Consider the following 22445-nt stretch of genomic DNA (forward strand, 5'->3'; position numbering starts at 1 on the left):
CATTCTGATATTTCTAGCCCTGTGGGTTGGACAGGAAGTTCTGGAAATAATTGAGGATGACAAGTACGAGTTTAGCCAATGTGATTTATGCGGATATTTTTCTGAATCCTCCCAATCCTCAGACCTCCCTTCCGATGCGTTTCGCTGCCCCAACAGCCACAGTGGGGACGAAGCCCAGCAGCAAGGCCACCATCCCATGCAGCCCAGCTGGCTACAAGGTACAGCGACGTGCGGGGGACCTCAGGATGACCTGGTGACACCAAACAGCTCCTGCACCTTCTCCTTTCGAGCCAAGGCACCTATGCTGTCGCCAACGCAATCCCACCAAAACCACTTAATTAAGGCGAGAGATGTGCGAGGCTGTGGGGACTGTGCCCCTCTGCCTGGAACTTCCACCCGCCCGCGCTGCTTGTCACTTGTCTAAACAGCCGTAAATCACCGCCGATTCCCAGCTCTCGCTGGGGAGCTTGGTGCTTCAAAGGCAGTGAGCGCGACCCTCTGGTGAGTCACATGAGGACCCCCTCAGGCCCCCCCATCACGGGGCTGCCGTCAGCCACACCAGCAATGCGTACCCATGGGCGCACAAAGCAGACACTTGCACCACTTCCTAGCTCGCTCCTCTGCCAAATGTCAGCACTCGCTCACCCCACCAGCATTTTTTGTTTGTTTTTGTATTTTTCCTATTGTAAGTTCTTCCCAAGTATTAGAAGGAGAGTAAAAAGGGCACCAGAGATATTGCAATCCGCTTGTCTGGAGCTCAGAAGCAATCCCTGGTCTGCACCCCCAATAACCCACACAAAATGGCAAAGCGAGAGTGCTGGAAATCAGCATTTCTTGGCACTGCCTCACTGGGCAGGCTACGGCCCCAGAAAAAAAAAAAAAAAAAAAAAAAAAAGTGTCTTTGCATTTACTGATGTATTTACATTTGTTTCATCCAGGTTAGTGGAGAACTGTCCAGCGGCACCAAGCTGCTGTCCATTCCTTCTTCACACTTAGCTTTCCTCCTTGTCATTTTATTTTATTTTATTTTATTTTATTTTATTTTATTTTATTTTATTTTATTTTATTTTATATGAGGCTTTTTAACACTGCAGAGGAAGCAGAGGTTATAGCAGGCGTTTTACATGTAAGGGGGCTACACAGCATATTCAGCTGGGAATGTCATTTCCTTCAAGTGTGACCCGAGCATCAGATGTTTGCCTTCCCAGGAATCAAGGTGAAGAGGAGTAAACACATGCTCAGACCAGGAAAATAATGAAAGGCAGGGGCCGAGCTGTACGGGCACAGAGGCAGAGCCTGCTGGCTGCCCACGAGCTGATGGCATGTGGAAAACTCATCAGTGGGCAGCCTGCCAGAGCCAAACTGTGCCTATGGGTGGTCACCAACAAAGAGTAGAAAAAGAGGAAGAAAAAGAAAGAAAAGCCTGCGAGCAGATGATTTTCCACGATGGGTGCTGTCTGTACTGAGCAGCCCAAGCAGTGTAACCATCGCCCTCCCGCTGAAAGACAAAATGGCAGTGGAGGAAGGGGCGGAGTGCCCACGGTGCCCAGAGGCTTTGGGGCAGCAGTGTGGCCGCACGTGGTGGCACCTCAGGTGGCTGCGTCGCTAGGGCTGCCCCTGCCTGCAGCAGCCCCTGCCCCAGCCACCCCATGCCTTCACCTGTGCATGTAATGTCCCAGAAACGTGTTCCTCATATCCCCACACCTGCTGTGAGCCCACCCGCTCGGGGACCCCAAAATAACACCAGTGGGCTTGAGGAAACCGAGAAGGGAAACTTCAACAGGGCAACGCTGTTTCCAAAAACGTGTTCAACGTTTCAAACGTGATCTCTGCTCCCTGCCTGCATGCTCACAGTGAAGGGAGGCCCTGACCCCATCCCCCTACAAGTGCTCCATAGGCACACAGCTACCTCTGATTGCACCAGCACGGCAGGGCAAGAGCAGTGAATGGGCACCCTCAGGCTGTGCCAGGGGAGCTCTATCCCAGCTGGGGCCGGCCCAGCAGCCCCCTGCCCCCAGGCACCTGCACTTAGGCAGGGGCCAGGCAGCCTCGGGGTGCTGATGCCCTGCTCCTGTGCCACATCAGCACCTCCCCGCCCTGCTGCTCGGGCCTATTTAAGCCCTCCCCAGGGAAGCAATGTTGGTTGGCTCTCTGGGGGTTTGGCTGGGCTCCCATGTGTTGTCTATTCTCCCTGGAGGGCCTAGCCCAGCTCTGCTGCAATGGGGTGTGGGGAGGGTGTAAAGCTCCCAGGCAGCAAGTTTTGGTGTCATTGCAGCAGGGAAGATCTTGGAGAAGAGGATGGGGCGGAGCCTGAGCAAAGGTAAGGTGATATGATATGGGAAAAGGGAGAAAGATGTGGGAGGGCTGTGAACGGGCTGATGACCAGGCTGCAATGTGCAGCCAGGTTGGTTATGAAGGGCTCTGGGGGGCTTTTTGGTGAAGCAATAGCTGCTGCAGGCTGGGAGGAGCAGAGTGGCTGTGCTTTGCCTCCAATAAACATGTTACAAACTGCCAGCTTGATAGCTCGGGGGCTACAGCTCCTCTGTGTAGGCACAGAGTTCTTAGTTATGTAGAAGTTATTGATGCCTGTGCTGTGCTATGTTGGTAGCAGCTGGGTGGCTGGGCTCTGCAGCTTGCTGTCTCAACGAGCAAGAGACTGTGCTGGGGTTATTTGTAAGGGTGTGTGTGCTGCTGCTTCACTGGGATGTGTCCTGAACATCCAGTGGGTGCCAGGAGGGAGCTTACCTTCCCTCTTAGCAGAGATGTTAATAATAGAGGCTCTTTTCTCTGGGCATCTGCTGGTTTTCATTTTATCCCCCCTAATTTGTTGAGCTCTAATTCTTTTCCCTGTTTGGCCAGGCTGAGCAGCAGACTGAAAAGCGATGGGAAGAGACGTTGGGTTTGATGGAGGGATGTGTACTTGAGAGATTACACAAACCCCACTTCTTCAGGAAGCCAGGCTGAAAACCCACAATGCTTATTTTCTAAGAAAATAAACCGTTCCAATACATCAACTGTCTGCACATAGGCGGGACAATCACTGCTTAGCGAAATTACTATAATTTTCCCTTTTCTGTCCTTCCAAAACGACTCCTCTAGGCTTGGACCTCAGGCAGCCTATAAAATGTGGCTACCGAAAAATTTGAGTGTGCGGATGCTGTTTATTACATTACTGCTGAGTGCTTCTGTGTTGCAGGGCTCTGAGCTGGGGGAATCAGGCAGTCAGGATTTCTATTCCAGATGTGTTTTGCGAGTGCTCTGGAGGCTCTGCAAGTGAGGAGAGCTGCCCGCAGGGTGCAGCATCCCCCTGCTGGGCTCTGCGCTGCAGGGTGCTGTGGGTGTGCATCACACTGGGTGCCCCTGCTGCCTGTGTGCCCTGATGGTGCTCAGGTGCATTTCCCCAGGAGGAAGGAGGGGTTTGAGCTAGGAGACATGGATGGTGGGGACTTGTCTGGGCTCCCTGCACACTGGGATTTCCTTGCTTTTAGGGCTGCTCAGCTCCCCCATCCCATCCTGCCTGGTTCCAGCCAAGGTAAGGTGCCTTTTGCTGCCCTGCTAGCTGCTGTGTCTGCAATTAGGTATTCCTGGCCTCACTATGGGAGCCATTAGCTAGGGAATGGCTCAGGGGCCTCTGTAAGAACTAATTCAATTTACCCCGAGTGTGGCCATACCCGTACCAGTTTCCCATGATGTATTTGTTGGGGTAGACATTAAGAAGATAATGCAAGCTTTATTGAACAATATTGTTGGCTAGAATGCAGCTGGGGGCCACACCTTCAGGTACTTCACTGGAGGCGTCTTCCTAATTGTTCTCTAGAAAAAGGGTGATTTTGTTTTGTTCATCAGCTCTGCCCTGTGAGGCCCAGCATAGCAGAACAATGGGGTGGTGCCCTGAAGCTGCTGTTGTTGTTAGTCACTGGCTCTGGATCATTTCTCACCTGGGTGGTGGTGAGAATGGCTGGTCTTGGGTCAGAGACCCCAATGGGAGCAAGGAGCGTGGAGAGGGTCCTGCTGAGCCCCCCAATACCCGGAGAATTAATTGTGGTGAAAATTCTGTTTTGGGATCTAGCCCCCAAAGCCCCTGTGTGCCCAAGGAATTTATTGGACCTAGCCCCAGATCAGGGAGGTTAAATGGGCTCCCACACACATGCTCCTTGAGCTTTATGTGCTTGTAATATTCTAGGTTGTTTTCTGGTCCCTGATGACTTAATTCATTGTGTTTTGTATTTGTTTTATAACTGGCAGGCAGTTAATGTTATTGGCAAAAGAGTAAATAAAAGATAAATGGTGCCTGTGTTCTAAAAAATAAAAGCCATATTGTTCAAAAACACGCAGGCACCCCAAAACCCATGTTCACTGAAGCTTTGCATGGCCTGCTGTTTCTGAGCTGTCTTGCACCTCTCACCTGGTTCAGGGGCTGCTCGTGGGTGGGTGAGGGCACACTGCACCTCTGGGGCTGGGCTAGTGTGAGCGGCTCTGGGTGCTTGCCCCTCGTTGGTGAGGGTGGCTGCTGCCTCAGACAGCTGAGGGACCTGAGAGGCTGCAGCATGAGGAAAAAATAAAAAATAAAATACAAGGAGGGGTTGGGGCCTAAGAAAGTGCGAGTCTGGCAAGAGATTTGAATCTGAGGCAAATAAAAGTAAATGTTGCTAAAGCTGCCTATTAAAATTTCCATTCACCAGCTTTCCTCCTTCATTAGGGCTAATGAACAGAGCAGTCTTGGCCTTTCTTTGCTCCCCTGCTCGTGCCTCCAGGCTTTGTCATCAGCCCCCTGTGGCACCAAACCCTATGTTTTCCCTGTGCTGCCCTCCCTTTGTGCCTGGGGTGAAACCTTGGCCCACTGACATCAGTGGCTGATTTGGGGAAAGCTGAGATCTCACCCAGAAAAATATTCTGATATAAAAAATGTTTACTAGCTGGCATCAGTGTATCGAGGCTCAATCTTTGAGACCTCATTAGTACACATATGATTTTTTTTTTTTTTAACCTCTGAAGTCCCCTGTCCCAGTTTCTGGAACTATTGAAGCAAATGAAAGCACCAGTTGCTCCTAGTCCCTGGTGGGTAGACTCACAGGCTTGAGGACAGTGCTTCGTCACTGAGCCTCCTGCTGCAGCAGGAGCAGATCAGCACTGCCTGGTGTGATTACAGTTACAGTAACTAAAGGGCTCTTTTTCCCTGTGAAAAAAGATAAGCTGACCGGGTTTCTGCACTGTTGTGGAGACTCAGCCTGGTGGATGTTGTTCCTATTCAGCCCCAGATGGAGCAGCCATGCAGTGTGTTTTGCAGCGTGTCCCTAGCCCTGAGCTGTGCCCTCAGCTTCTGCCCGTTTGGGTGCTGGGAGGAGCAGGCAGTGTGAGCATGGCTTCAGGAAGCCAGTCACAGCTGGGTTGTGAAACGAGAACTGCATCCTAGCCTAATGCTTTAACCACAAACCCTCTCTCCAATGTACACTTTTTTCCTTGTATCCAAAACCCATTCAAGTGTCTGGAGCAGTTGAACATCTGGTATTAACTGCTCATCCCAGTTCTGAGTTTCAGAAAATGAATCTGAACCACTGGATTAGTCGCATCCCCAGCAGATGAGTTTACCCCTGCAACTGACTGTCTCATTCCAGCTCTTCCTGGAGTTTTGACTCCTTTGCTACCTGTTCCCTTCTAGGCCCACATTCTTCTGAGTGACCGGGGCTCTGTGCTGGGCCAGGGTGCTGGAGGACCCCTGCTGGAGGAGCGGTCAGCGCAGAGGTAAGGGAAGGGACTTCTGTCTCTCTTGGTTTTGCTGCTGCGTCTTGGTGTGTGGAACAGGGGGAAATTAGCATTGCTGTCTGAGCTGGGCCTGTCCTGCATGGGGAAAATGAGCAGTGAGCAGGTGTGACCAGCATTGAGGGCTTGCTCTGTGCACAGAGATGAACAATGGCTTAATGGAAGTGCTGGGACTTCACCATGCAGCCAGATGTGTTATTTCCTCCCAGTGGAAATGTTGGGCACTTACTTGGTGGAGTTAGAAGCTGAGGATTATCTATGCTGCAGGAAAGTCACTGCTTTCTAAACAAAACATTTTGGAATATTCAAGCCTAAAACACTTGGACTGTGACATTTGTAAGTGAAGTCTTTCATTTAGCAGTATCTCCTCTTAAAGTAAACATTGTTGGAGTAAGGTTTTTTGCACAGATGTTGAGTTTGATGGACCTGCTTGTTCTGATTGAAAAAGACTTCATTCCCCACTTGTGTGGGTGCTCTGCTTCAGCTTTATATTGCACCATATCCTGTGTTCAAGTGTTCTTATGCCAGGCCCCCTGAACATGTATTGCTGTGATGAGCTGGAAGGGGTGCTGCATGGAGCTGTAGCTTAGCCAGGTATTTTGGGGCTGGAGCTGTGCCCGGTGTCTGTTAGATGAACGAATGTCCACATTGCAGCTGATGTTACCGGGGGTGCACAAGGGTGGCATGGATTTACAAACGGATGGTGGAAGACTTCTGAAAGGCACAGTAAGGAACACCTCCCAGTGTGGATGCTTAATCTGCTGGGAGGACGGGTGGGTGTGAGGTGTTTTCAGTTCTAAATAAAAAAATATTACATAGATCAGGGCAGAGACTGTGGTTTAGAGAAGGAAGAGTGATCTGGGAATCAGGATTCACCAGTGCCTCTCCTGGAAAAGAGTTTTTATTTAACTTGAAAAACATGCCAATAACAGAAAGCATAACTCATCTTGTGAAAGTTATGGTTGGCTGTAAAATAGAATACAGAAAACTTTCCTACTCAAGCTGAAATGTTTTTCTTTTAATTCCTTGGTATTCTCTCTGCAGCATTATAAACTCTAATTCATGTCTTGGCCTGGGCTTCAAGATCTAGCTGTGCTTAGCAGAATGTAGTCCACTATCAAAACTTTCAAGATTTTGTCACACACCTTCCCTAGCATTAAAAAATACCACATGTCAGTAGGTCTTTTCCCATTTATGGGACCTATGGCTTAGGGGAAAGGCAGAGAGGAGGATTGGAAGGTAAATAACTAACTAAATGGGTTTTAACTGCTGCATGTTGTTTTAAATATCCTTTAAAAAACTAATATTGTAAACTGAGATGGGTTCCAAGTTCAGGGGATTGCATATGTCATTTATTTTCTTTCCAGGTAGTTCTTAAACCATACAGTTCCGGCCGTGATTTAATGTTGTGAGTTTAAATGGAACCGTATGTAATTAGACATTGGGCAATATAACAATGAGGATTTCTGATGTCCTGTGTGTTTTGCTGGGACATGGCTTCCTGTTAGAGTTGTAGGCATTTTTAGAGCCATGGAAAATGCTTGAGCCTTGCTTCCCCACCCAGACCGCTGTGATATGACTGATGCAACCCTGTGGATGTGCCTGTGTGCGTGGGGTGCTGCTGGGCTGGGGCAGGAGAGGGCAGCTTGAGGTTGTCTGAGCCTGACTTATGCTCAGAGCCCCCATCTTGCTCCACCATGCTTTCCAAGTAAAGAAGCAAGGGAACAGCTGCCTTGCTAGAGCGGAACAGCATTTGGGCTTTTGACTGGGGACATCTCAGACATTGTTTTCATTTTGAAATAGTGTAAAACAAATGCTTTGGAAATTTCCAAGGAAGAAAATGAAAATAAACCTTGGTTATGTTTTCACTTTGTTGTCCTGAAACTCACAACAATGCTTTTTTAGACTGTTGCTTTACCCAAACTGTCGTGTATCCAGACATCACTCCCACTGGAGCATCTGCTCTGTTCCACGAGGGCTTGAATTCCATGAAAACTGTCTCATCTCCTGCAGACCGGCTCTGATCCATGCTTCCAGTCCACTCCCCAGGGCAGTGCATAAAGTGTGTGCTGCTGTACTGAGCACAGCTCCAATGCCCTTAGCCAATTAAGACTGCATTAATTGTGGCTTGCCCTCAGGTGCATGCATGCCTGCATGGCCAGGATGTGTCTGCCCCTTGCGGCAGATGTGCTGTCCCATCCCATTTGGCATCTAAAGCTCAGGGCGAGGCCATGGAGCAGTGCCCATGGACCTGGCCAGCTTTTTGGGGTGCATGAGCACCCTGTGGCTGAGATGCCATTAATGGGACTTACTCCTCAGACTTGTCATAAATCTTTATCACCACGTATGGCTGAGTTATAAATCTCATCTGCAAAGAGCAGTAAAACACCACCCAGTGTACAGGAAGGTGTCTTCATGGCTTTAAGTGTTTGATGCAATTTTTAAGTGTTCAGTGTTTTGGAGATGTTATGTCCCTTTTAATCAGTGTTGTATGTCAGAAGGGGGATTTCATTAAATCTGGTGAAATAGTAGCATTGAAAAACTGCCCGAAGAAACAGTACAACTCTTAAACTGAAGGATTTTGTTTTGAAGTCTTATGTGAAAAGCTCTCTTTAATATTTCTGGTCTGAAAAGTGTGAAGGCAGAAACCTTAACTTGCTGACCAACAAGCTAGAAAGCTGCGGAGCCCTGCCCAGTGGGTGGCTTTGTGCAGCCAGCAGCCTGTTGCTGCTGTAAGCCCCTGTCCCAGGTTCCCCCTGCAAGAGCAGCTTGTGAGTTTTGTGCTCTGCTTGTGGATGAGGGGACAGGAGCACACACAGATGTGAGAATAAGTGCTTGGGGATGTTTAAGCAAGTAAGGAAAAAAAGAATAAAATACTTATTGATTTACTTGAAGAAACTGACTTTCAGGCTTCATCCTTTTGGGACGGGTACCCCTGAGCATGTTCTGCACCCAGTAGGACAAGCAGGGGTCTGGGGGCAGAGCGCACCCACCTTGGTGTACAGCCAGCAGCATGGCAGCATGATGGGGCCAGCAAAGATAGGAGGTACATCGGGGGAATGGATCTGTCATGCAGGGGATGCTGCCCTCTTTCCCCTACCCCACGCAGGTGGCACAAGACCTATCTGTAAAGCATGGCATCGTAATTTCAGTGGTGTGACTGTAAGATGCTGGTGTTCAATGCCCGAGCCATTTGCTGGTGTAAAACTAAGGTGTCCATGTTTTTGTTTTTTTGTGTTGTTAGAAAAGTTCTGCTCACTGTACTCACAGGTGCTCTTGTGGGCCTCTTCTCTCCAGGATGGCCATAGTGCTGTTTCTCCAGCGGCAGCTCATAGTTAATTATAATGAAATGAGTGCAACAAAAGTCTCCTATGAGGAAAAAAAGAAACAGTGCAAGCGAGTGCTAGACAGGCTAGACAGCTATTCGTCTGATGTTCATAACTCACAAAATATCAGTCATTTGCAAAGTAAATGATTTATCATAGAAAAATAAAGCGTGGTTTCCTACAGGCTCCTTTCTAGAAACCTTGCATTTATTTACCTTCACAGTGTGGCTGTTTGGAAAAGGTATTTCTTATGAAATATTAAATGTGCTTTTTACTTTGGAAGAGTTCTCAGTGTTTGGGGGAAGTAAAACTAAAGCTAACTAGAAGACTGCAAACCTGCAAGTGCGAAGAAAAGCTGCAGCTTTTGTCTGTCCTTTTGGACAAACTGTGAGTGTCAGTAAAATGTTTTTTCAGTGGTGCTCCCTGACCAGCCACAATTTAAAAGATTGAAATGTGTTTGTGCAAGATGGCTTCCTTGAAGTCTAATATTAGTACCTTATGCTGGAATAATATAGCAACAAATTCACCGTTTTTTCTCCTGATCCGGACAGTGGGTCCACAGGGCAGCTAGGAATGTGCTGCAGGAGGATTTATGGCATGTGCTGTCTGCCAGCATTCAGCTGAGAGCAGCTCTTATTTTAAATGATAGCTGGATATATTTTATCCAAAGTATTACAATATAAATATCATGTACAGTTCTATTTTTTTCACAATGGCACTAATCAGGATTCTTAAAAGGAGGAAGAAAGCTTTGTTTCAGTGAGTTAGGTACTTGCTTTCAGGTGAACAAAATGCCTTTTTTGTGGATTTTTCTTGCCTTTTCTTTTTCAAAGTGGCTTCTTTTTCTTTTGTAGTTTTTTAAATAACTGTTGAAGTGCAGTTATTTAATTGCTGAGAGAACCAGTGCTGCAAGTAAAATGTGGACAAACAGCTATCTGGTTTATTCTGTTTTCCTGCAGATACTGTCCCACACATGCTAAGCTGAACTTGTGCAGTATCACATAACTAAATGAGAAGCTGTAAGGAGCTCAGCAGTGTGAAATAAGTAGCGCACGCTGTTCATGCTTGCCTCTGTGTATGATCAGAAATATCTCTTTGGGTGCATTAGACACAACCTCCTAGCTCCCTGTCCTTAATAAACATGCATGCCTTCTCCTGTCTCTTTCCCTTCCCCAGCGGAAAGAGATCTTCCACTCCCTGCTCCAGGTGCTGGAGCTGGGTTTGGGGTAGTACACGATGGGTTCTCACAGTCCTGCAGGTAAATGAAAACAGTATCCGATTGCCAAAAGCCTATGGAAATCTGCATTTAAACAAGGTCTGCGTCAGGCAGTGCAATGATCAGCTGGTACATCAGTTTTCAGACATCTAATTAGCTCCTTTTTTTATCCCATTACATTTAGTGGTGTTAATTGGTGCTAGTATATCTCTGTTCCGCTGATTGCAGGCTGTTGGTGATGGCTGGCTTCAGGATTTTTTGAAGACTTTGACAACTGACTGAGATCAGAATTGCACACAGCAGTATTTTCAGAGGTATTTGCCAGAGGGTCAGCGTGCCTGCTTTATGTATTTTTTTGTGAGCATTGTAAATTTATTTTAAGACCTTTGGTACTGGACTCATATTTTTTTTTTGAGAATTTTCCTTTCACTTAATGGCAATGTTCTAGTAATTTTCACTAATGAAAATCCCCAAACTCGACAGTCGAAAGATGAAAATATAATAAGGCAAGTAAGGAGAACTTGATGTTTATTTGCTCTCAGAGGAGCATTTCTCCAAATTACCCTGGACTAAAGGGTGTCTCTTTTGTGCAGGCTGGTGGTGGCAGTGCCACAGGTTTCTGGGGGGGCTCAGGCAAGCTGAGCTGCCTCTATATGGAGCTCTGCTGAACCCTGCTGGGGGGGGATGTGTGTGCTGGCTGGGCTGCAGCTGCAATCCCAGGTCAAGATGCTGAAATAAGTCTAACTTCCCAGGAAATGTTCCCCCAATAGCCTAGGGATCCCTTATACTCTGTCATGTTGTTCTCTGGAATACAGCCCAAAAGACTGATGTCATGCTATGCCATAATTAGTGCTGCCAATTTATTCCCAGCTGTAGTTCTGTTTCTTTCTGAGACTAAGGCAGGAAAATTTGCACTCCAAGTTGTGTTGCTCTGTGATGAGGAAGAAGAGGGGCTGCTAATCCAGTCACAAGGGACTGGATATTTTTGTTGATATTTCTGTTGATATTTTTTTCCTATGGTAATCTCACGTCTGGCTTTGCACAGCTTAAAATCCAGAACAGGCAGGGGAAAGACCAAAAGGAAAACCAGGTTGGTGAAAAGATTTCCCCCAAGGATCTGCCCCATCCCTCAGCACCTCAGTTGTGCCATTTTCTCAGTGGGAGCATGACTCCTGTCCAGCTCCTCCGCACGTGGGCTGGTTCAGAGCTGCTGTCGTTTATGGCCAGTGCATTAAAGTAAACTGGCCCTGATTCCAGTTTATTTTAAAACTCCAGGCTGTAAACCAAAGCAGTTAAAATTTAATCTACTGGCGCGTGTGAATCAACACCCCACGAGGCTGGGTTTGCATGGGGGCAGCTGAGCCATGGTCACACTGTCCTTCCTGACACAGCTCCCCTGTGAGTCACTGAGAGCAGTGGAAATGAAATGAGTGAGGGAAAGCCCTGGGCACTTCCAGAACTGGGGTGCTTGGTGAGGAGGTGCAGTGCTCCTGTGGCTGAGGCATTTCAGCACAGCTGAGGTGCAAACAGTGGCATTGCCCTGCTGCTCTTTAGAGGCTGCTGGTTCAGCCGGAGTAGGATCCCCACCTTTTCTTTCCAGGAGGTCTCACAGAGGCATCCACATGTGTAAAAAGTCAAATGGGTAGAAAATACCTTATAAGCATGGTGTGCATCTGAGAGCTGCGTGTCATGCTGGTGAGAGGCTTTTGGGAGCTGCTTGGCTACAGGATGTTCCCAAAGAGGCGGTGTGGTGTGGTGGCGTTGCCCTCCAGCTGGGCTCCAGAAACCTGGCTTCTCTCCCTGTGCCTGAATTATGGGGCGGCTTGGGGTTTGTGCTGAGCAAGACACCCAGACCCCTGGATCCTGGGCCAGGCCATGCAGGCACCCCTGTGCCATGCTCTTGTGGCTCACAGTGACATTATGGAGCCGTTCAGCACCCGTGCTGTTAGGAGTCTGCAGTAAAGTAATCTCCTTCCTTCTGGCCAGGATGACTCCTGCACAGTCCCTTGGTGTTACTTCTGCTTTTCCAACTGCACCAAGATCAGGTTAATGTCATTTTGCCAGCAGTACTGAAAGAAATCCACTTCACCAGGGCATTGTAACAGATTACAAAGCGTTGCTGACACTTAAAACTTCAGCATGTTTTCTCTGGGTCTATTTGGAATTCCAGTACTAAATGCATGCACCTGGCCCTTCAATGTGTGGATGGCTCTATATTTGCAGTCTATTATTTACAGACATTGAAATGCATATCTTTCTACCTAAAACTGATTTGTAACAAGAAAAAGCAGAGTCATGTACTCAGCCTCGGAGAAATTCTCATGTGCTGTATTCGAAAGGATTTAAATTGGATGAGCTCAGAGGTGCCTTCTGTGCACCTTGCAGCCTCTAGCTGGTTAAAGATTGAATGTTATATTACTGGTAGTAACAATGAAAAGGTATCCTCCCCTGCCTCCTACCAAGTAAACATAAGCATTCAGTTTGGAGGATTTCAAATTCATGTGTGTTTCCGTCACCCTTATTTCATTCGTCAGGCGAAGGCATGAAAAGTATTTTACAGTTGAGCTATGCCTGGAAAAAGACATTGCTCAACATTCATTAAAATATGTAAAGCACAGGAGATGACACATCCGTATAAATCTGGTTACTTTGTACGACTGTGGAGATAAGCATCAAACCACTAAAACCCGTCCGTGGCTGATTTGGATGAGACTTCCCCCAAGCTCAGTTTCCATGAGGAGGGCAGCTCAATGAGGCCAGAGTGAGTTTTTAGTGCTGATGTCCATTACATGGATGTGTCTGCAGTTTCATGTTCGCACTTGAAAAAACAACATGAACAAAGGCTTCAGAAATGTGACTTTGCAGTTGCTTGCTCCTGCAGCAAGAAGTGAGCTGTGCTTTTTGCAATCTGGGAGCCTGCGCTAATGAAGATCTCTCTGAGAGAGACTTCCAGGCATATGGATCCCATTTGTAACCAGTGGTGAGAATATACAGGTCAGCCTGCGCTTTGGTGTCTGTCTATCCATCTGTTTTCACATTACTTGCAAATTATAGAATCCTCCAGACCCAAATGATCGTAAATCTCCACTATGAGCATGTACACTTTTCCCATCTGTCATAAAACAATGAATTAAATTCATGCCTGTCAAAATATGTGGCTGCGAGTCCGCCTTGTCCTGTAGCAGGAGGAATACAAAGCACCATCTCATTGCTGTAATTTATGGCCTCCTTGGGAGATTTGGGTGATTAGGGCTTGGCCCACCAACACGCAGAAAAACAGTAGGAACTCCAATAACTCCAAATGGAAATCTTGGGTCAAATTTATCAAACAAATCAGAGAGAAATCTATTTCTGTTTGGAGAAGAAGGAGATATATTACATGTTTAGTATACGAGTACTGCTCTGGAACATTTGGCTATTCGGTATTTGTGAGTTTTGGAATTTCTAGCTTAAATAGTATCACCAGAGGACATGTGATGTATTAGACATGAGCACATTTTTAGCCAAATAAAATATACAACTGCAAGCAAAGAGGTTTTTCAATGTTAACAACAACATATTTGTGCAAATGATGTAACTGAAAATTTTCTAGGTAGGACTTAAAAAAGCAAGATTTTTTTTTTTAGTTTGGGAAAAATACATGGGGAAGAAAATAAAATATGTTAGAAGTGGATGACAGCACAACCAATGCTGGGGGGAGAAGGTGATAAGGTGCCGTTATTCCACTTACAGAGATTTATACTGCTGGTTAATCGTTGGTTTCTAGAGAGAATCTTTTTTAGATCAATCTTTTTTTTTCCCCCTGAACAAGACCATTAATATGAAACACACACTGGCCTTGCTACTTCCTACCAAAAAAACCGTTTGCTGTTAGAGATGTGCTGAATAATAAACACAGATAAGTGAGGGCGTGCGATGAAAGGCACACATGCTCCAAATTGGTGGGGGTGCCTTGGTACGCACTCATGGGAGCGGGGGCTCATCTCCTGCTGCCCTGGCGCGTGGGGTCCCTGCTGATAGCTGGGCAGTGCTGCTGTGGCTGGTGCTGGGGTTGATGCTGCTGCAGATGACAAGGCAGAGTGATGCTGCTGTGGCTGATGATGAGGCGGTCAATGCTGCTGCACCACAGCCCTGCTCCCACACCAGACAGGATGCAATTTGTGCATGCCAAGAGAAGAATGCTGGCTGCCCATCTGTAAAGACTTGGAGCTAGTGGTTTAATCCCTAGAGCAGCCTACTATGAGACGCTCAGAAAATGAGTGGGGTATTATTTCAGCTCCGATACCCAAACAAGCTGTGAGGATGCTCACATCACTCAAGAAATAAAAATTAAAAAATTACAAGAGTTTGGGAAGATGTTTGTTATGATTTATTGCTCTCCTTTGCCTCTGGGCACAAGGCAGGTCAGAGCCAGTCAGGGTCGATGGGGTGGCTTTGCCTGCGGAAGAGTTTTTCAGTAGGGCAGAGATGAGCTGGAGTATGGTACTGACCCTGGGGGTCAGGGATGGGCAGGTCCTCTCCCTTGGTCTGCAAGTCGTTAGCTTTACTCTCGGCGTTAGTTTTACTTGTAGAAGGTGAGGGGCATACGTGACAGCAGACCATGGCATGTGCCTACAGTGGTGTCTCTGTCAGCCTGATCATAAGCTATTAAAAATACCCCTCTGCGTTTTCTCTTTGGCATCAAAGGGCTTTGCTGCTTCTGTGCACCTCCAACCACCCCCACACTGGGGTCACTGGAACATTGCCTCAGCAGCGGGTGGCAGAGCTTGTCCAGCATCTGCCGGTATCGCCAATGCGTTAAAACAACACTTGAGGACTGGGGGAAAGTCTCTAACCTAATTGCACTCCATTAGCCTCTGTAGGAGAAGTAACTTGTGTAATCTAAAGGCATTGGTTTATTGGTTCGCACTTCATAAAATAAGTTGCTGTTGGTTTTACTGCAGCCTTGGTTTTTCTGTTTAATGGGGGAAAAGGTAGTTCTTTACAGTAGAGCCCCTAGTACCTGCCCAGGCTATGCCTAGGCTCCATGCTGCAGACTGCTCTGCATCTACAAGGCTTTATTAAACAGGAACACGTCTGGAAGGTGAAAGGCTGGTTTTGCCATTTTTGCAGGATTTGGTGGTTTGGTTTTGCAGGGTCCTAGGTTTGAGAAAGAGCAGGGAAAAAGGCTGGCTAGGCAGCGAAACACTGTGCTGCTGTAGGGCAGGGGATGTGCTGCCGCTGCTCAGCGCCAGGGCTCAGCCCTTTGGAGATCCAGGTGGCTTATTGCCATTTTTGCAAGGCAGGAAATGCATTTGCCGCTGGAGAAATAATATTTGAAAATTGAAACATGTCCCAACTGTCCCAAACTGGGATTAAAGGTTGATTTTGAAATCACTTGCACATGCTAAAATGGGGGAGTGTAATGGTTCTGGGTCATTCAAACTGGCTCGTTTAGAATGCTTTCCTGTGCCCATCATGCGTTACTGTCTTCCTAACTTGTGCAATTATGAAAATCACTGGAAATCCAAAGATGGTTTTGAATGTGAAGAAGCAAATTGATAAGATCAACATTTTTTTATTCAGAAATTGTTTGCAGTAGGAAAAAGTGTTGATACTAATCCTTTACCCTGAAAAACATCGATTTCAACAAATTGCACATTCCTTTTAAAATTAGTGCCTTGCTCTTTGTGTGTCCTCATTGAAGAAGATGCAAGCCTTCTGGCCCAGAATATCTGCCCCAAGTCAGATGCTGAAGTGAGCGGTGAAACATGATTGATGAGGCTGAGGAGATGCCACCAGGGGCCTGTATGAATTCCTGAAAACCTCCCCCAGGCCCGTCCGACGGGCGAAGAGCCTCCTTGGTGAAGTGGTGGGTGCTAACACAGGGACCTCTGCAGCGGTGCCCAGCAGCCTGTGGCCAAAAACCTGTGAACTGCACCACGCCAGGCAGGTTATTGATGGTGGCCATCCCTGAAAATGAAGGAAGGGTCCCATGCCTGGCAGTAATTTTAGGGTTTCGGAAATAGTTGTGTGGCGGCTGCCTGCAATCAAAGCTGCCACAAATCATTTCCAGCCACCAGCAGCAGCGGTCAACACCAACACCTCCGCAGAGGTGTCCCCAGCACTGCACCGCTGGGTCTGTGGGTGGCAGCGGGGCCATGCTCCTTGCGGTCACTTTCAGGAGGAAAGGGTGCGATCTGAGTGCCTCTCCTCACTTTTTCGGGTCAAGTTCGAGACGGTGGGAATTGTGGAAGGTAAAGTTTTGGAATTGTGCAAGATGCAGTGTGTTCCTTCTGTCCACAGGGTTGCTTGATGTGACCATCTCTTATTGCTTGCAACAGATGGTATGAGGGCACCAAAAAGCCCTCTTTAAAAAAAAAAAGTACAGATTTTCTGGTGACATTTAAATTAATCCTTTAATGGTTTGGGGAAGGAAATGACTAAGGAAAAAGTGGCTCAGCCCTTGAAAACATTGGGGCAGGTCTGAGCTCCAGCACATCACCCTGCTTTGTGGTTTTGTTGTTTTGTTTTGTTTTTGTTTTAATGACAGCTTACAGCATTTTAGTGATTTTGCTTTGCACTAAAGAGCATGTGGTGCAAAAGATGCGTGTCTTCTTTCAGCTGTCATCGTCTGGAATCTTGATGATGTTTGGTCTGCTGACTGTACATGCTGGGGTGCTTCATCTTCCTTCACATCAGCTTCTGGAGGCGTCCTTGGTGCTTCCCGGCTCCTCCTGGGAGCCTTGGGTACCAGAGCTCCAGGAAAGACCTAGCAGAGGAATGTCAGCATCAGCACGGGGCTCATTTCCATACCTAACAGAGCCTGTAGCCAGAGGGGCACTGGCCAACACCTCACCCAGACCTCGGGGCCTCTTTGCGTTCATATTTGTTTAGATGAGTGTATGCTTTTTGGTAACAATGTGATTTTTAGTATGTTAGCAACACTAAAAGTTGGTAATTATCCCCTCATAGACTAAGGAAGCCATGGGAGTAAATGGTTTTCTGAGCCTGCCTCCCACGGGATTTACAGAGAGACTTACTTGGTCAGCTGGGAGAAAGAGCTTTGCATGATTTCCATTTGTCTTTTTCTGTAAATTCAAATGAATATATTTGAAGCCTCCCTTGCCAACAGACTACGCCTGTGCCTTCTGGACCTTCCCTGCCCGCGTACACAGCATAGATGGTCGGGAGTATTTAGGAAGCTCCATGTCCACAGTGAAGCCCTCTGAAGCTAAGAGAGATAAAAACACGGGAGCAAGGCTGCCAGAGTTCATTCCACCCATTATTTTTAAAAATAGCTCTTTTATATTTACCTTTCGTACGTTAAACCACAGCAGAGAACACTTGTAACTCAGTGTAAGACACTTACACTGTTCAGCTTCAGTCATGCAGCTCAGGCATACAAACGAGCTCCAGGTTTTATATGCAGTTCATTCTTCATATTGCCTCTCTTGGCTTGTTTATGTTAGCTTAGCTTCCATCAAAATGATGTCTTAATTAAATCTGAAAAATGGACATTTGACTTTATTTTAAGTGATGATTTCATTCTGCCATGGGTATAAATTTAAGTTATACATAACAGACATGTACTCTGCACAGCTCATTCCTGCATTATATATATTATTTAAACGATAACATTTTTTTCTCTCCATATTTTTCAACCATTTTTCTTTTTTTTTCTTTTTTTTTCCTTTAAAAAAAAAGGCAAAGCAACCACTGAGCTAGGGGAAATTCGGATTTCTGTCTTGTGCCCGTCAACCTCAGTGGGTGGCTGGGGGGAGGCATGCATGGCACAGTTCTGTCCCAAAGCGCCCCTTGGGAAGGTGTCTTGCCGCCCCAGGTTTTGTGTGAAGGTCGTGTCCTTTCCAACCAAGTGCCTTGTGAAAGGTTTTGCTTTACCGTTGGCAGAATTTGTGCATTCATGAGAAAGCAAATGACCCTAGTGCCAAGCTCCCTGTCTTTGCCCCGCATCTATCCAGGTCCTGCTCATGGGCATCCTGGGTTTCGGGCTTCCAGCGGCTGCGTGTGCCGTGCCTTTGGAAAGAGCCCTCCTCCACCAAATAGAGAACAGAGGCCTTTAAAATGTGGAAAATTAAGAAAATGCAGAACACATCATTAAATCATATACTCAGGAAGCTGTGGCAATCTTTCCTTCCACTCACAGAAGGTCCACTATAAATGAAATCTATATTTTAATGATTTCCAGTTCGGATGCCCCTAATGTGCAATAGAGAACCTCAACTGCTTGTCGTAGAATAAAAGGGAGAATTGGGTGGTAAAAAGAAGAATGCTGCAGTTAATGTGGAACAGTTGCACGTTTATATTCCACATTGCCCTGAGCAAAACTCTTCCTTTTATTTTGGAGAAAAAGCAATTGATTTCCTCCTTCGGTACAGCGTCTGTACTCACGTTATGTTTACTCATGAGCTCTGACAGGTTTACCCGTAGCAGCTTTCTGAACCAGCTGCTCTCCCAGTAACCGCTGGGGCTGTAATTCTTTTAAGTCGCAGGGCAAAAATATAATGATCTGCTGGCCTTTCAAGATGCTAGGCAGGCAGAGGGAACTGTTGACATATTTTATTTTTTGCATAGCATTTCCAATTACAGAGAGCTGGAATAGCTCTGAACTCGTCGGCTTCACCAAGCAGACAAAAACCATAGTGCTGTGCGGGTTTGGATGGTTTTGAGGAGGATGAGAGGGATTTTGGAGGTGCGGCTCCGATCACCTGTGGGGATGCTGCTGCCAGCTGGGCAGTGTGTGGTGTGCAGAGCGCTGGCCCCAGGCAGTTAAACCAACCTGGATTTGCCTCTAACAGCTTCAGGTTTGAGTCAGGTTCGTAGCCTCCCCTTTCTGTGTTTTTGTTCCCCTCCCCACCTGGGAGAAAGAAAAGGGGGAGCAGGAAACAGAGAGAAAAGTGAAGATAACTCAGAAAAAAAATCCTCTTCTTTTTTCTCTTCTTTTTTCTCTTCTTTTTTCTCTTCTTTTTTCTCTTCTTTTTTCTCTTCTTTTTTCTCTTCTGGCACTTTTCACACCTTGTATTCAGGTTGAGAGGTGGTGTATCACTAATGTGTTTAGTCTTCAAGTACAGAGGGTCTGTAGTGTGGGCTTATTGCTGTCAATGCTCCTTTCTTTTAGTTGACTAATGGAGTATTTGATTTTTTCTAATTTTTTTTTTTCTGGTGATATTAGATCTCACTAAAGATTTCCCTTAGAAAATTAAGGACATAATACCCTAAATATTTTTCTGATGTTAGACAAAACACTTTGTTAGTCACAAATGCTTACCTATGTGTTTATGTATGTATGCACATACATATGAACACATACATATATATTCTTCCTTTTCACAAACAAGTGAACTCAGAAATATACATTCCTTATCACCTGTAAAATATCAGATGTACCAGCGCTGCCTCTGGCAAGTGCTGGCTGTCACACTTGGCATATGCCATGAAATGAGTGAAGGCTGTCAGGAAGAAAATGTAAATTGCAAAATTAGACATTAAGTGCTCTTTTATTCAGTTCTAACATGAAAGTGTATTTAGTACAAACAGTAAAAAGCAGATTGTGGCTATAGAAGCACAGTTTACTATATTTTTTTCACTGTTTCAGTGCAGAGTGGTATCAGTTTGGTAAAATGGCATTTCTGTGATTTGAGATCCAGCATCCCCTGCATGCAGAGGGAATTTTTAATCCTAAAGCTCAGAGTAAATGTCGAAGCAGCTCACTTACTGCCACACGAGCTGAGGCTGCCCCCAGCAGTGCCTGAGCATGCTGCCCTGTGTTTTTTTTTCCTTATGTTAATGTGGGTTTATATATTCTTCCACTGGAGCAGAGGCTACAGCCTCTTCTGCAGTTAGGTGCAAGCTCTTCCGCTAAGGGTGTTTGTGATTTACAATGTTTTAAAAAAAATTCTTTGCGTGTTAGAGTTGCTCCATCTCGAAAGCAATGACCTTGCAGCATTGTCAGAATATCATGTCTCCTACCACTTCGAATGCCTGTTTCTTTCTCTTTGCAGTGATTTTGGCTTGGAGGGCTGGTTGGTCAGTCCTTTTGCTCTTTGCCAGCATCTGTTCTGGGAGGATGCATAATGGGACTCGCTTTGAAGCTCTGATGGAGATTGCACGGGCTGCATCGCCAAACGCAGCTCCAGCGCACACTTCACGATATGCGCTGTCATCCTTCAGAAGTGGGCACTTGGCATCCCACTGCTGTGTGTGCCCTAGGCTTTTAAAGTGTTTTTCTGACTCTGGTTGCAGGGGAGAATAGTTAGGAGAGCTGAGCCTGAAAAAGAGGGTGGCTGAAAGTCCGCTTCAAAGAGAATCTAGTCTTTTCATATCTTTGAGAGCTTGTGGCTGAAGGTCGAAGGTATTCATGATTTTTAAGAGCTAGGGCTCAGTATTTCAGTGCTTAGGGCTGGCAAAGCTGCCATAGTCAGCTGTATCTCTGAATGTCTTTGATGCATGTGCACAAAAATGCACCAGTTTCTTTGTCATTGATTTAAAGTCCAGCCTGATTTAACACTGCCACAGGTATAAACCCTTAAATGCTCTGAATGTGGGCAGGGGATACAGCCAGAGGAGGACCTCTGCTTCTCCCAGGGCAAAGGTGAAAATGGGAACAAGTCACAAGAAATTGTCGTTCTCTTTTCACATGGAAAATGTGGTCTGCATGGAGTTCAGAGGGAATTTTCTTCTTAAATAAGGGAGAAAAATACCTAAGAAAACACCAGAATTTCATGTTCTTAGGCCTTGGTCTCCAGACATCCTTTCCATGCCTGCTATATTGGCATGAAGCTATTCCTGGGTGGAAGGGAGCAGGGGGTTGGCATGTTGCAGCCTGGTGCAATATTTATCATTGCTGGTAGTCCCTGGCACACCATAATGCACCAGTGACCGTGCCAGGAGCACCACAGTAATGCTGTGCTCTCACTTACAGCTGTAGCATCGCTGTGCTCATCCCACCATGGTTATTTCCAGCACAAATCAGTGCAAATGCTGTTGCTGTACGCCATACATGGGTTTGTCGCAGGCGTGTGGACATGTTCCTGGCATCCCTCTGCAGCCCTGGGCTGGGCTAGGAGCACAGCAGAGCAGGGAAGATGTTCTGTGGCTTCTCCCTGCTGTCCATTCCTGCATGCAACAACCGGTGTGTGCTGCTGCCATCCCTGGGGGGCTGGCAGGAGCAGGGAGGTTGTTCACCATGTTTATTGCCCTGTGGTAATGCCTCGAAGCCTCTCCCATGGCACACTGGCCTTGGTCGTTCATTCCAGGCAGCTTGGCTACTGGAAAAATAAGGAAAAAAAAAAAAAACGAACAGAAGGCAAACTGCTTAGCGGCCAGATTGTCACGCCAAACTCTGGCTTGACGGGGAGCAGCAGCGTGGGGCTGGTCTTCCCTTTGCTGGCTCTGCCCAGGGGAAACAGGTTGGGCTCTGGGGTGAGGAGCGATGAAAGGGAAGGGAGGAGCATGGATCTCTTCTTGATTCAGGGTTTGGATTTCTTTTTTATAACATTTCTGCTAAAAACTTGTCAAGAAATCCAAGTTCTGTCTCACTGTTAAAAGCTCGGTGGTTTTTCATTCTGTTTTCGGGTCAATTGAGTTCTTTCTTGTTGAGTCCCTAACCTTTCTCGAAAGGCCAGGCTGAACAAAGACTCTGTCTTCTGTCCAGGGGAAAATTACACAAAACCCAGAAAATTGATTTTCTGGGGCTTGTGCAGCTCTGTGCAAGAGCCAGACCGCTCTCATTTAGCCTGGCTCTCTGCAGCCGGAGCTTTGTCCTGAACGAGGCGACTCAACGATGATGGCTTGGCGGTGCCTCTGCCTCACCGGCCAGCGGCTCAGTGGGGCTGTGCCGTGCCCACCAACCACTGATTTTTAGATTGAGATTAAAAGCAGAGCTTGTCCTAACCCAGGGACAGTCAGCTGGATTAGGCTTGATTTTTGGTATTGGGTTTCTGTGTTCGTTTACACACAGGAGTATACCTGGCAATGCTGTCTTCTTTCCAAGATGCTGCATTTTGTTCTGTATGATGTCTATAAGAGTCACTGTAGGGTACAATAGATAACATTTTGACTAAGGCAGGGCATCTTGGTGTTTTCTTTTCATCACTTGCTACTTCCAACCAGGAGCATCCATGTCTTCATCAGAAAAAAGTTTC

General features: G+C 46.6%; 1 long non-coding RNA gene across 1 annotated transcript in view; it reads left to right on the forward strand.

Annotated features, from left to right (window-relative positions):
• The first annotated feature begins 2147 nt into the window (after window positions 1-2147).
• The window catches only part of LOC121067951, a 29135-nt gene continuing 8837 nt past the window's right edge, over window positions 2148-22445 (forward strand). The window contains exons 1-2 of the long non-coding RNA XR_005818523.1: window positions 2148-2320; window positions 5660-5742. This is a non-coding gene — a long non-coding RNA (uncharacterized LOC121067951). The remainder of the gene's footprint in view (window positions 2321-5659; window positions 5743-22445) is intronic.

This window comes from Cygnus olor, chromosome 3 (assembly GCF_009769625.2).
Source record: "Cygnus olor isolate bCygOlo1 chromosome 3, bCygOlo1.pri.v2, whole genome shotgun sequence".
NCBI lineage: Eukaryota > Metazoa > Chordata > Aves > Anseriformes > Anatidae > Cygnus > Cygnus olor.